Raw genomic sequence first — 5,034 nt, 5'->3', positions numbered from 1 at the left:
ATCTTGTTTTAAGCATCATTTAACTATATGCTGGTTGTTCTGCCAGTGCCTTAATGTCTATTGTTGATAAATGTTATTAACTTATTAGGGGCTCCCAACAACTGGGCCATAACATGTGAAATAGTTGATCTATAACAAACTCCAGTAACATTACCATACAGTACCCTGCTGCTCCTCAGGGAAATCTCACATTGCTTCTACTCTCTTGACTGTGGAATTAATCTCCTGTTCACTGGTCCGAGATGAACACACGCTGCCCCGTTCGAGATCTCCCAGCCACACGACACAGACTTCAGTCTCACTTTCTATATCCACCTCTCTAATGTTCCTGTCTCTTGTGTGTACCAATATATGTAGGCCCTGTTCCCATAACTGATCACCCCGTTTTGCCATTACTTCATGGCTACTGTTATAAACCTCGCTGATGTTCAATCTGAGCACAACGCAAATCACAGTAGGGAATCCCAGATTGTTGGTCCTCAATTATTCATTGTTGCGATTTGGAACAAACATGAGCAAGATCAAACACAGTGAGAAAAAGTTGTCAGACCTATTGTACGTTATTCAAGTAATGAAACAATTGTTAAATTGTAAAATAAACAACAAGAATGACAGCTGCATAGAGCTGTATTAACAGTACACAACATTTACGATTAACAATGAAAAACAACATTTACAATTAACAGTGAAGAACAACATTAGTAATGTAGAGCGGTAATGTTTACCCAGAGAATATACATGGATTACCCTCCACCCCATCCTCCACAGTCTAAATCTATTTACCTTTTTGGAATTCCCACAATGCAAATTCCCCCAAAAACCATCTGATAGGTTTTAACAAATACAACATACTTTCTGATCAATGACTGTTGCGTTGTTTTGGGGCCAGTGGTCTAATTTAGAGTATAACCAATGGGGTGTGGCACAGACAAATGTGTTTCTACTTTATTTGTTGAACAGCAGCTTAATTCTCTGAGAGGTCCGTTTTGGAACAGACTGTGACTATGATCCAGATTCCTGAACTGCCAATCTTCACTCTGCTATCTAAGCTTATGTCTCACCCTGCTGGTTGCTGCTGGTTGCTGCTGGTTGCTGCTGGTTGCTGCTGAAGCTGGTTACTGCTGCTTGTTGCTGGAACTGGTTACTGCTGTTTGTTGCTGGAGCTGGTTGTTGTTGGAGCTGCTACCCGCTGTTTGCTGCTCGAGGTGTTTGCTGTGGGAGCTGTTTGCTGCTGGAGCTGGTTGTTGCTCTTTGCTGCTATGGCTGGTTGCTGTAACTTGCTGTTGGAGCTAGTTGCTTCACGTTGCTGCTGGAGTTGGTTACTTCTGTTTGCTGCTGGAGCTGGTTGCTGCTGGAGCTGTTTGCTGCTGGAACTGAATGCTGTTGAAACTGTTGATGTTGGAACTGCTTGCTGCTGTTTGCTTTTGATTTTTTTGCTGCTGGAGGTGCTTGCAGTTCCATCTGCTTGCTGCTGTTTGCTGCTGGATTGCTTGCTGCTGCTTGGGGTTGAATTTGTTTCCTGCTGTTTGCTACTGGAGCTGGTTGCTGCTGTTTGCTGCTGGAGCTGGTTGCTGTTGTTTGCCAGTGGAGCTAATTGCTGCTGTCAACTGCTGGGGTTGTCTGCGGTTGGAGCTGGTTGCTGCTGTTTGCTGCTGGATCTGCTTGCCTCTGTTTGCTGCTGGGGCCGGTTGCTGCCAGAGCTGTTTATGTTGGAGCTGGTTGCTGTTGAAACTGTTTGTTGCTGGAGCTGGTTGCTGTTCATGCGGTTTATGTTGGAGCTGCTTGCTGCTGTTTGCTGCTGGATCTCCTTGATGCTGTTTGCTGCTGGAGCTAATTGCTACTGTTTGTTGTTGTTTGCTGCTGGCGCTTGTCTTTTCTGTTTTGCTGCTTGAGTTAGTTGCTGCTGTTTGCAGTTGGAGCTCAATAAGTAGTCTCACACCACCAGGTTAAAATCCAACAGGTTTAATTTACAGCTTTCGGTGAGTTGAGAGTTGGGTTCACAAAACGGGCATATATGGATACAGACTCAATTACAAGATAATGGTTGGAATGCGAGTCTTAACAGGTAATCAAGTCTTTGCAGTTCCAGATAATGCAAGTGGAGAGACGTTGTTGCAGCTAAATAATACTTCTGAGACGAGTCGTGAGTCGAAGTACAGTAGTTTATTTTCACAGACTTCTCATTGAATACGAGTTAAGATCAAATATTTATACATATTTTTTCGCCCATGGTTACGTCCGCACTTTCTCACGATTTTTGCTTCCTGAGCGATTCCATCCTTCGCGTAGTCCGCGTAATCATAGGCATCTCAAGACTGTCTGTTTTGTCGCCTCTCTGTGACTCCTGTTGGTTGGTTAGATTATAAGTTTGCACAAACAAGTTAACTGACGTACAGGGGCCTATATAACACTTTATATCTGTGAGGATTAATAGTATATAATGAAAACATATGAATCTATGATTATACGATCACAGAAGGCATACATGTCAGCTCCACCGTGTTAAACAAAGGTACAGAATATAAAATAACATAAAATGGAGCCTAGTTTAGCTTATGCCTGCTGGGTTAGCCACATTCCTGAACACAATTAGCTGGGAAAATCATGTGCTTGCACACAGCAGCTGTTTCTCTTATCTGGGTGGATGCACGAAAACATGTTCTACAGACACAAAAATAAGCTGTACAATGCTGTTTCTCTTATCTGGGTGGATGCACGAAAACATGTTCTACAGACACAAAAATAAGCCCAAAGTATCACAAAGTTCATTAACCCATTCCCATCTTCATTCCCCCTTTGGTCGGGCCAGGTCCAAACATGACCCCATGACCAACTTAGAAACAAATGTTATCAACATATGGGCCTAGTTCTTTGTCAGGAGGTCTGCCCCCTCTGCCTGTACACTTGCGCCCGGCATAATCTGCGCCCTTACTGTTTTACAACAGGCGTTCAATAATGCCATACAAACACAGCAAGCAATTACAATTACAATTAATACAATCAATCCATGCATCAGGTATGAACCCCACGACCTGAACCATTCCCCCAGCCAGCCTGGAGGGTTTTAATTGTGATATTGGTTCTCCACATCCTGCATTGTTTTTACCACATATTTAATATGATCTTCCAAGCGAGTTATATTCTCCGAAGCATCGGGAATATATGTACAGCTTTCGGAGCCAACTATGTCACATGTTCCTGGGAGGCTCGCACATAATCGAGCAGCCCTAAGCAGTGTATCTCGGGGTGGCCCCGTTAGGCTGTGTAATGGTGAAAATAGGGCACCACATATGCCAAATAACACGATCCTGCCCAATTCCAGGGAAGCCGCGAATAGGCATTGTTTCCACAGACAAAATAGGTACCATTATATTCAGTCATCCTGCTTACATAAGCGGAGGAGAGGCTAACCGCGACAGTGGCTGTGGGGTACTGGATTGTGACCTGTTGTACCATGGCCCAGGCATCATTAGTGACATTAATCTGCTGTATACAGTAGCTATGGCCAACAGGTATGGTTCCATTTCTTATCAGGCAGACAGATCCCCATTGTTGAGGGTGGTGAATCTGATCTGTCATCGCTGGGTTGGTAATATTTCTTAAAGGTCGATAAAGTGCACCCTCCACCCCCCTAGTCCGAAAACAACATCACTGTTGCTGATATTAAACGTACCCTGCATGGTGGTAGCCGATGGGGATTTAAATGTCAGTTTCCTTGGCCCTTCCTGGGTTCCATTCTGATTTAAAATCCATTCTATCATTTCTGGAGCTGATAAAGGGATCGGGAATAAAGGATTTCATCCCTTTCCTCCGTGCGTGGGAATGCGTAAACAGACCCAGCACTTGCTCAGATTCGACTGTGATGCATACAGATAAGACATATACACAAAGGTGTTCATACAATAGACAGAATCATCGTTACAAAGATGTCCACTGTGCTTCATTCCTAAATTCTCATAATTCCATCTATACTTTCTCTCAGTGGCTGACAGGGGCCGGGTCGTGAGAAGCAGCATGAGAAGCATCCTATCACTTATTAATAATCCGTGCAACCGTTACACAATGGTTCAAAGGCTATACCGCCGACGTGCAACTTGCCGCGAACCCGTTCAGCTTGCTTCGAGTTCCATCGTTGTCTGTTTATATCTGCAATTGAAGTATATCACACATTTTTCCAATTAGTTCCAGCATATTCTTTCAACTGAGTCTAATGTTTCCATATACCTTTCACTCTTATACAGGCACAGGCGTCACCACTAATTATAACTTCATATGGGCATTCCGTTTTGGTGCAAACCCTGGTTTGTCAGGTCGTGTTTTCACGAGGACGTCCCGCTGTTGGGACGTCAGGGAGCATTTCTCTCTCCGCGCCTCTTATTTCCTGATTGCCTTTTACCAATTTGCGCATCCCTTTTAGTTGTGTGCTGAGTTCCAAAACATATCTCTTGATTTTATCTTTTAGTGGACCAACATCGGTCCCACCTGTTATGATGCTTTCTGGTAATTGCATCGCCCGTCCTGTCATTAGTTCATAAGGGGTTAATTCCGTTGTCCGGTTTGTGGTAGCCCTTAATCTCATTAGTATAGTGGGTAATACCTCTGCCATCATTTTCGCCGATGTCTGTATGGCTTTAGCTAGTGCATTATACATTTAATTCCATATCCCCCTTCCATAGAAAGCTCAGTGTGAATCAAATAACAATTTGCACTGGCTGCAGCTGGACATCCATTAATTTGTATATAATTCTATCAAAAGACATCGCTTTCCCCATTAAAATCACATGCTATACAGCTCCGATCTTTATATGATGTACTCTTCCATTACATCTTATTTGATCATTTGTTAGCGTGCAAGCGCCGCATTACAGTACTTCACAAAATGCCACTACCCTACCTACAAAGAAGTGCATTCAAATGCACCAACATTTAGCTTGGAAATAAATAGCTTTTTCTCCTACAGAATTATGTTTTTATCAATACACAATATATATTATATAAAATTGGTTAAGGCTTTTCAGGATTTGATTTTATTCT

General features: G+C 43.1%; 1 pseudogene; it reads right to left on the bottom strand.

Moving 5' to 3' along the window:
- Window positions 1-1,057: 1,057 nt before the first annotated feature.
- On the bottom strand, window positions 1,058-4,609 carry LOC144482123 (uncharacterized; annotated as a pseudogene).
- Window positions 4,610-5,034: the final 425 nt, after the last annotated feature.

This window comes from Mustelus asterias (assembly GCF_964213995.1).
Source record: "Mustelus asterias chromosome 26 unlocalized genomic scaffold, sMusAst1.hap1.1 SUPER_26_unloc_20, whole genome shotgun sequence".
Lineage (NCBI taxonomy): Eukaryota > Metazoa > Chordata > Chondrichthyes > Carcharhiniformes > Triakidae > Mustelus > Mustelus asterias.
The sequence above is the reverse complement of the archived record's forward strand: the minus strand, read 5'-3'. Positions and strand labels throughout refer to the sequence as shown.